The sequence below is a fragment of the Chrysochloris asiatica genome, unplaced genomic scaffold, assembly GCF_000296735.1.
Source record: "Chrysochloris asiatica unplaced genomic scaffold, ChrAsi1.0 scaffold00124, whole genome shotgun sequence".
Classification (NCBI taxonomy): domain Eukaryota; kingdom Metazoa; phylum Chordata; class Mammalia; order Afrosoricida; family Chrysochloridae; genus Chrysochloris; species Chrysochloris asiatica.
Window position 1 is genome coordinate 3,839,010 of NW_006408642.1, and position 9,923 is coordinate 3,848,932.

At 38.5% G+C, this 9,923-nt stretch overlaps 1 pseudogene; it reads left to right on the forward strand.

Annotated features, from left to right (window-relative positions):
• The first annotated feature begins 4,632 nt into the window (after window positions 1–4,632).
• Window positions 4,633–6,297, forward strand: LOC102839738 (annotated as a pseudogene).
• Window positions 6,298–9,923: the final 3,626 nt, after the last annotated feature.

Consider the following 9,923-nt stretch of genomic DNA (forward strand, 5'->3'; position numbering starts at 1 on the left):
CATGTGGTAATGATGTATTATTTTTTTGATGTGACTTTTTAAAGTGTTCAAGAGCAAAGATGCTAGCTTGAGGACTAAGGTACACTTGACCCAAACCATGGTATTTTCAATAACCTCATATGCATGCGAAAGCTAGACAATGAATAAAAAAGATCGTAGAAGAATTGATGCCTTTGAGTTATGGCATTGGAGGAGAATATTGAAAGTACCATGGGCTGCCAAAGAACCAACAGATCTATGTTGGAAGAAGTGCAGCCAGAGTGCCCCTTAGAGGCCAGGATGGCCAAACTTCGTCACTCATACTTCGGACATATTGTCAGGAGGGACCAGTTGCTGGAGAAGGATAATCATAATTGGTAAGGTGGAGAGTCAGAGAAAAAGAAGAAGACCCCCAGCAAGATGGATGGGCAAAGTGGCAGCATCAATGGGTTCAAGTGTGGGAACAATTGTGAGATTTGGCCAGGACCAGACAGTGTTTCGTTCTGTTGTGTGCATGGTCGCTATGAGGCGGTACTGACTTGATGGCACCTAACAACAACAACATAAATGTCTATGCTCCTTTTCCTCTCAAAGTACTTTTGGATTCTTGAATAAACCCACTACTGTTGAGTCAATTTTGACTCTTCATAACTCTGTAGGACAGAGTAGACTGCTCCCTAGGGTTTCCGAGGTTGTAAGTATTTATATAAGCAAATTGCCACATTTTACTTCCATAGAACAGCTAGTGGGTTCAAACAGGCAACCTTCCAATTAGCAACCAAACTCTTAGCCACTGTGCTGCCAGGACTTCAATTCTTGAGTCAGGTAGGCAAAAAGACTAAGTAGCATAAAGAGGCTTTTCTAAAATACAGAATCTGTGCAGAGCTGTCAAAATTCTGAAGAGAAGGCAAAAATTAGAGTTCAGAACTAGTAGAACTTGAGAGGCTAAGATCCTCTGAGAACAAGAGTCCAGAAAAGAAAGCTGCTTGCCCTTTTGAGGCATTTACCAATTCACAACCAATTCATAAACAGCACAGACTTAGAGAAATTAAGAAGAAATTAGCAGTCAAGAGGCTTAGGAGCTAAACAGATTTTTCAGCCTCAGAGAAATGTGGAAATAAATAAGCACTGGTGTTGTAGTCTCACCAAGAAGGAGCGACAGGTAAACACCTCAGATTTTCAAATGTTACCCCTAAAAGCCTGCATCATGGAGCAAAGGTGGATTGAAAATAAACCATACCTTATAAAGACGTATATACTCAGACTCAATTAAATATAAGTAAAATGATCTGCTCTAATTCTAACTTTCTGACATAAGTTAAAGTCTCATTCAGAGCTTCTATACTATTTCACACACATGTAGGGTATTTAACCAAAATCCCCAAGATAAGAGATGCTAGTAGGGAAAAAGTTAGACAATAGAAGTAGACCAAGAGGTGACTGAGTTGGTAGCGTTATCAGACATGGGCTTTCCAATACTTAATATATGTTTAAGAAAATAGATGGCACAATGAAGAGTTTTACCAGAAAATCAAAACACATTTCTAACGGCTCGAATGGAAATTCTAGAATAAAAAATCTAAGAGAAATTAAGAATTCAACAGATAGGTGTGTTGTTGTAGGATAAACACTAGACTGCTAACCAAAAGGTTGAAATTCAAACTCACCAGCTGCTCTTTGGAAACCCTATACATTGTTGCTATGAGTCAGAACCAACCCAACAGCACTTAACAGAATGAGCAAGGACAGAGTTAATGATATGGAAGATAAGTCAGTTGAAAACACCCTTAGAAACTTGAAAAAGGATAAAAAAACAAAAACAAATTTAAGACGCATATGTTGTTGCTGTTAAGTGCTGTTGAGTTGGTTCTGACCCATAGAGACTCTTTCTCTTGTGGAGCGGCTCGTAGTTTCTAACTGCTGACCTTAAGTTTCATAGCCCGATTTGTAACCACTAAGCTACCAGAGCTCCTTAGGATGCATATGAGATATGGTAAAAAAACAAAAAAAAAGGTCTAACAGACCCATAATTGTTATTGTTGTTAAGTGCCATCGAGTTGGTACCAACCAATAGCGACCCTATATAGGGTTTCCAAGGAGCGACTGGTGAGTTTCAACCACTGGCCTTTCGGTTGAAACCAACTTTGCAGTCCAGCGCATTAACCCATAGAGCCACAAATTGGAGCCCTAGAAAAGAAGAAGAGATAAAATGGCACAGAAGCAATATGTGTAGAGAAAACAACTCAAGTGTTTTCCAAAACTGATAAAAAACATTAAACTTACTGAGTGAAGGATATCAAGAATCACTATGCAATCCAGGCAAGACAACTACAAAGTAATCCATCCATAGGAAAGTCAAGTAAAACTTCTATATGCCAATAAAAAGAGAACAAGTTTTAAACTGGTAAATGGAAAAGACATTGACATTAAAGAAGTGGTATTGGAATCTTTGTGTGGCATCATAGGATAGGAACTGGATTGCTAACCACAAGGTAGTCAGCTAGTGCTCAAAAACCCGATACCCCGTCACTACTCAATGGCACTTAATAAAAACATTAGAAATGAGACTGACTTATCAAAATAAATAAAGTCAGAAGACAATTTTAAGCACTAAGGAAATAATTTTTTTTAATTTAATTAAAATTTTAAGTTAAGCTAAATGCTTAATTTAAACATGCAAACATTTTTTTTAATGTTAAAAGAAAATAGCTGTCTACCTAAAATTTTATACAAAGCAAAATATTCTTAAATAAAGATATACTAAAGACATTTCCAGAAAAACAAAAACTGAGGTAATTCATCACTATCAGACCTGCAATAAAGAACAAAGTAAAAGGGGTTCTTTAGACAGTAAAACAGAGTCTAAACGGAAGCACGGAAATTCAGGGAAATATGAAGAATAAAAGTAAACAGAGATCCATGGTAGTGATTCCCCTTTGCTAGGCTGTGAAGAGGCTGAAAAAGACATGAGAAAATCCCTACAAAACTTGAAGCATACTGCCTGCCCTGTCTCCAGCCCATTTGATTGCATTTTTTTTTTTTAAAGCACAAATTTAATATTTATTGATCCTACTGTTTCCTTTTGAGGGACTGCCCAAACACAAATCTTCTAATGTACCACAGTAGATCTCTTCCAGCCTCTGAGCAAACATCTCAGAGCCTAATTTTTCAGTACCTGATAAATCAAGAAGTTAGTGTACTTGGAAGGCAATGACAAAAATCTCTGGTACCTTCTAATTTCACACAGCATACATGAAGGTCACACTATGCCTTAACTTTCTAAACTTTAGGTGACCACGAAGAAAGATTAAACTATAGGAATTCTTTAAAATCAGTTTGCAGTGATCTTTTTTTTTTTTTTTTTTTGGTGACCACGAAGAAAGATTAAACTATAGGAATTCTTTAAAATCAGTTTGCAGTGATCTTTTTTTTTTTTTTTTTTCATTCACTCATGTGAAGAGTGGTTGGGGGTGGGCAACAATTTAAGCAATTAATTATATTAGAACGTATTTTCCAAATTCTTCACATTATTATATGCATGGATATATTTAAATATATAACTTTTAATCTTACTATTCACTGATTTTTAAAAGCTTTTATTGTGAATTGAGTGATAGTCTACATGGGAAAACATCGGTGTTGCACTCAACCAATAATATGCTGTTTCAATACCTTCCGTGCACTTTCATTTAACAGTATTTGCCTCTATTCCTTTTTTTTTTTTTTTTGGTAAATGTACACAAAAACACGCAGAAATATATAATTGTTTAAACAACCAAAGTACACATTTTGCAAGCCAGCCTTCTGCCTGCCAGCATACAGTCTTTCTCTTTCCATGAGTCTGGAGTCCCCAGCTACTGTATCTTTCCTTGCCATCTCCTCTGTCTCCATCTCTGGTGTCACTGCTTCTCTGGTTAGGATCCCATATTCTGCTCATGCTCTTCCCTCTTGATGGCCCTAAGATCCTCTGTTCCTGGAATGTAAGATTAACTACTCCCACCGTCTTTTTTTTTTTTTTTTAACACAGTCTCTACCTTTATAGTTGTGACAATCACAATTAGTCATAATGACAATCATGATAACAATTACTCACTTTTGAATCAAAAGAATCCTATCCTTATCTCCTTTCACTAGACTCACCTAGACAAAAGGAAAACTATTCAGTGGGGATTCTACCTTCCCCCCCCCTCTCTGAAACTCCCTCTTGAAAACTTGTAAGCAAGCCACTTTGTGCCTTTACAGACCCCTCTCCCCCCAGTTTTAGGTAGCCAATGTCTAAGTTGTCTGTCCCTATCAACCCTGTGTACTGGGGGGGATAGGCTTGATCCTTGGTGTGAAGAGTCCTTCCCTCTCATTTGGTATTTTGAGCTACTATATCATAAGAACAGGTCAAGTTCATCAAATTATAGCAATTTACACTTGCTTCCTGTATCAAATTGTCTTCATCTTCCTCTAATTGAGTTCTGATCATCAAGTCATCCAAACTAGGTCAAATGAGTACGATCTGTAAGTTTGAGCATTCTTGCATGCCTCCCCCCCTCCCACTTCTGAGTGCATTTTGAGTCTCCATTTTTTTCCTTCAACATATTTGATATATCTGCCAGCTTTTGGTCATCATCATACGTAGAGCTGTGAAATCTGATATAACTGAACATGTCTGATGGTCTGGATAATGAAGAGAAATCTCTAGCTCCTCCACTGAAGATGAATAGTAACAACCAGGATTCTTCAGCACTCAATCACAGCTCCAAACCATTTCTCAGGGCCCTTGAAGAGAAGAATAGAAAATGCAGTCTTTGCTCTATCTTCCCAGGAGGAGGAGACAAAACCAAGAAGAAGAAAGAGTTAGAGCATCCAGAGATTTCTCTTCCTTCAGACTTTGAGCATGTAATTCATGTGGGGTTTGATGCAGTCACTGGGGAATTCACTGGAATTCCTGAGCAATGGGTCCAATTACTCCAAATCTCCAATATGACCCAATGGGAACAGAAGAAGAATCCACAAGCTATTCTAGATGTTCTCAAATTCTATGATTCCAAAGAAACAGTTAACAATCAGAAATACATGAACTTTACATCAGGAGATAAAAGTGCACATGGATACATAGCAGCCAATCCTTCAAGTACAATAACAGCATCAGAGCCTGCTCTGGTTCCTTCGTGTCTGAAGAAGACAAAGAAGAGGAAGACGATAACAGTGAACCACCATCAGTTATCACACCAAGACCAGAGCATAAAAAATCAATCTACACTGGCTCTGTAGTTGAATCCATTGCTTCACCAGTAGCACCAAATAGAGGTTACACTGCCTTCTAGTGAAAATGCCAATTCTAGTTCTTTGTACAGGAACACAGATCATCGGCAAAGAAAAAAAATCCAAGATGACAGATGAGGAGATCCTAGAGAAGTTAAGAAGAATTGTGAGTGTTGGTGACCCAAAGACAAAATACACAAGATTTAAGACAATTATTCAAGGGACATCAGGTACTATTTATACAGCACGAGACATTGCAACAGGACACAAGGTGGCCATACAGTCCCAAAAGGAATTAATTATTAATGAAACTCTAGTCATGAGAGAAAATAAGAACCCCAATATTGTTAATTATTTAGATAGTTACTTAGTGGGCAATGAACTATGGGTAGTCATGGTATCACTTGTCTGGTGGGTCTTTGACTGACATGGTCATGGAGACCTGTAGAAGGACAGATAGCATCTGTCTGTAGAGAGTGCCTCTAAGCATTGGATTTCTTACACTCAAACCACGTGATCCACAGAGACATAAAGAGTGCCAATATTCTCCTTGGGATGGATGGCTTTGTTAAATTGACTGATCTGGGATTCTGTGCACAGATAACCCCTGAGCAAAGTAAATGGTAACTCAAAAAGCTTACGATCTGAAAGTTGATAGCTGATCTCTGGGGATTATGGCAATGGAAATGGTTGAAGGTGAACCCACTTACCTTAATGAAAATCCACTCAGGGCATTACCTGATAGCCACTAACTGAACCCCAGAACTCAAGAATACTGAAATACTCTCAACTATGTTCTGTGACTTCTTAAATCACTGTCTTGAAATAGATGTGGATAGGCGAGGATCTGCCAACGACTTTTGGCAGTGTCCATTTCTAAAATTAACCAAACCTTTCTCCAGCTTGACTCCTCTGATTATCGCTGCAAAGGAAGCAATTAAGGATAGCAGCCACTTACAGCAACCCTTACCCCATGCCATCTCCCTCATGAGTAAGACTGAAAGAAAACTCTTCTGCAGGAAAGATGGAAGGAAAAAACAGTCAAATAGAGTGGGGGATCTTTAACTTTCAAATGAGTAGAAACTTCTTATAAGCCTTTTTCCCCCACTCTCTCAGATTAATGTAATTTATTTGAATTTCAGCATACACAGGCCAGTAATGTCGAAGTAGCTATAAACTGGTCACTTCCACTGTGAAGCGAAAGAGCCATTAGTGAATCTCATCATTTTGTGCATTCACTTTGAAGAAAATGGTTTCTCAAAGATGCACACTCCCTCTTCACAGTGTTGTGTTTGTTTTTAAGTTAGAGAGTAATCTCTCTTGCATTCCAACCTCCTTCAACACTCCTTACCTATTGTGATATTTTTCACATGCATTGTCATCAGATGACCAGAAAAAAAAAAGTCAACACTTAAAAAAACAAACCCCCCACAAATCCCCAAAACAAAACAAAAATAACAAAAAATCATAAACAGATCAAGTATTGTGTGAACATGTGGAAGTTCATGCCCTAATAGAATTTTAAGGTTTTATTCTTCAGCTCTGGTAGCGTAGTGGTTACAAATCGGGTTGCAAACCTTAAGGCCAGCAGTTCGAAACTATCAGCTGCTTCACAGGAGAAAGATGAGGCGTTCTGCTCCCGTAAAGATTTACAGCCTCGGAAACCCTGTACAGGGTCGCTATGGGTCGGAACCTACTCGACGGCACGTAACAACAACAACATTCTTCTTCTATAGTGGTGGCTTGGTTCGTGTACCTATTTTTCTACATTTATGTTGGAAAAAGTTTCTTTTAAGGTATTTTCCAAAAACAGAGAGGAATATGTACATTCAGGAAGGGCTTTTAAAAGCTCTAAATTGAAATACAGCTCAAATGATGAGGGGGAAACAAGCAAAGGAAAATATTTGAATAAATATAAAACTGGAAAAACAAATATTGATAATAATGTATTATGAGGTTTAAAGTACATTTGGAATCAAAATATCTGACAACAATTATACAAATGTTGTTGTTTATAGTTGTTAAGTGCCATCGAGTTGGTTCCGACCCATAGAGACCCTGTATAGGGTTTCCAAGGAGTGTCTGGTGAGCTTGAACCACCAAATTTGTAGTTCAAGTGACTTTTCAGTATGGCGCATTAACCCACAGCGCCACACCAGGATCATATGATAGGCAAACAAAAAACCTAGCCCATTGCCGTAGAATCAATGATAACTCATAGCAACCCTATAGGACCAAGTAGAACTGCTCTGTAGGTTTTCCAAGATTATAAATGTTTACAGAAACAGACTGCCTCATCCTTCTCCCATGGAACACCTGGTGAGTTTGAACAATCAACTTTGTGACTAGCAACCCAATACTTAACCCAACATACCACCAGAGATCCTTTATGTATCAGCAAGAGGGGATAAACTGAGTTAAAATATTCCAAGAGCTTTATAAAACTGAAGAAGTTATAAGAATAGTTGAGGAAATTACAAGAATAACAATTTATATTGGACTCTGAAGAAGTCAAGGATGTATGCTGAAATCTTTCTAATAACCACTAGAAGAATAATAGGAGTCAATAACTAACAAACCAAGGTGTATGTGTGTGTGTTAAGTGTCTTTGAGTCAGTTCTGACTCATGCTGACCCAACTCCTCGTAGGAGTTCCATCAATCCTTGCAGTGTTTTCAGGGTGTCTCCTAACTCAGACACAGGTCCCCAAGTCTCCAGCAACTGTACTACGGAAGTAACCATGGAGGCCAGCGGTCATCCTGGGACATCCCCTACTGAATTTGTTTTCCCTCCCATCTCGTCTCAGGAGTCCTGGGGTTGTTTTTGTCACCTCATTAGCTCAATAACTGTTTGGGTTTAAACCTAGAAGGGAGAATCCTTCTGTGTATACGACTGCTAAAAGATCGACAAGATGATTAAGAGTCAGTTTGAGAGACATTAGTTTATTACAGAAAAGAAAAGATGGTTTACAGATAGGGAAACTTACTGATCAGAACAAAACAGAGACTGTTTCCAGTGACAGTTGGGTAGATGGTCAACATTCTATGCGAGGGTATGGGCTAGGGTCTTTTCATATGGAGTACACAAGCTTCATGTGTCAGGGTAGCAAAGGTGGAACATGGAAAAGGCAGGAAAACCACAAGGTGTTGGACTGCCTGTCACCTTACTAGGGAACAAAGACTTTCAGTATGCATAGCAGGAGGAGGGGAATGTCTGCTCCTTCCTAGCATATATATAACATATAACATAGCATACATATAACATAGCAGAAGGAGGGGAATGTCTGCATACATATAACCAAAGTATGAGAACCAGGAGTTTCTGCATGTATAGTGAGAACAGGGAAATGGAACAGGAGATATGGTTTGAGTTGACAATATGGGGACCATTTTTAAGCATTTGCACTCTATACCTACCATAACTATACTAATATCAGATGAAGAGTGTTAGAGGACCAAGAAGCAGAAATGAAGCTAACAGTACATACACAAACATGTTTCAGCAGTTCTTTCTGAGTGTTGAGATCCTAAGTGATCCTTATTTTATCCTTCTTTTTTATATTCTCTATAATTAACTCAGGAAGTGCAGTGGCTCTGTATGGATAAACACTGGACCGTGAATCACAAGGTTGGTGGTTCAAGCCCACCAGTCGTTCAGTGGGAGAAAGATGAGCCTTTCTGTTCCTGTAAAGATGTATAGCCTCAGAGACTCTATAGAAGGTCGCTGTAAGTTGGAACTGACTCGATGACACTTAATAACAAAAATGAACTCACAATACATATTTTTTAAGCCAGACATAATACTATTCAAAAATATTTGTTATTACCTCATCTCATAGGTCAGTAGTTCAAACCTATTGGCAGTTCTGCAGGAGAAAGATGTGGCAGTCCGCTTCAGTAAAATTTACAACCCAGGGGATCCTATAGGACAGCTCTATAGAGTCCCTATGAGTCGGAATAGACTAGACAGTAACAGGTAAAAAGATTTGTGGATGCCATAATAAGAATTAGAAGGAAAGTTTCTTATGAGTACGAGAAGCTTGAAAACATGAAGACATAATCTCTTTGTTTTCCCAAACGCATGCTGTAGACAGATGCTGTAGGTGGAGGGCTGGGCAGGTTATCATGTCTTGGGAAGCCAACCTGTCCACTTTACATTTCCCTGGTGCTCTGCTGGTAGAAAGACATCTGTGATATGAATAGTCTCCTTTCGGCAAGGCTTTATACTCCTTGGGTGTGCACTTTGGAAAGAAAATGGATTTTTGTTTTTTTGTTTTTAAAGAGCTTTTTTGATTTCCTGATTTAGACAATAATACGTTCATTGTGTGCAAAGTAAAAGCCACTATACAGACAAGATAATATAAAATGGTCCTTAATTTTCCCATGCAGAAAGCACCTGCTGTTAGCCTTCCAAATGGTTTTCTCAGAATAGAGATACTGAATATGCATAGTGAGGCCATATTGTGCATTGTTTTGTAACCTGCCTTTCCCACTTACCAATATGTCATTAATGTCTTGGCAAGAAGAGCCTTTGGGAATTGACAGCTATTCCCACTGGAATCACAAACAGACAGGGCAGAGAGCTGACACATCTGCCTTGGCCAAAACCACTTTTCTTCAAGTGCCTTAGAGATGAATGCTCACACTGGTAAATGATCATTTCAATTTTTAATAAATGTGATTTTCTTTGTTG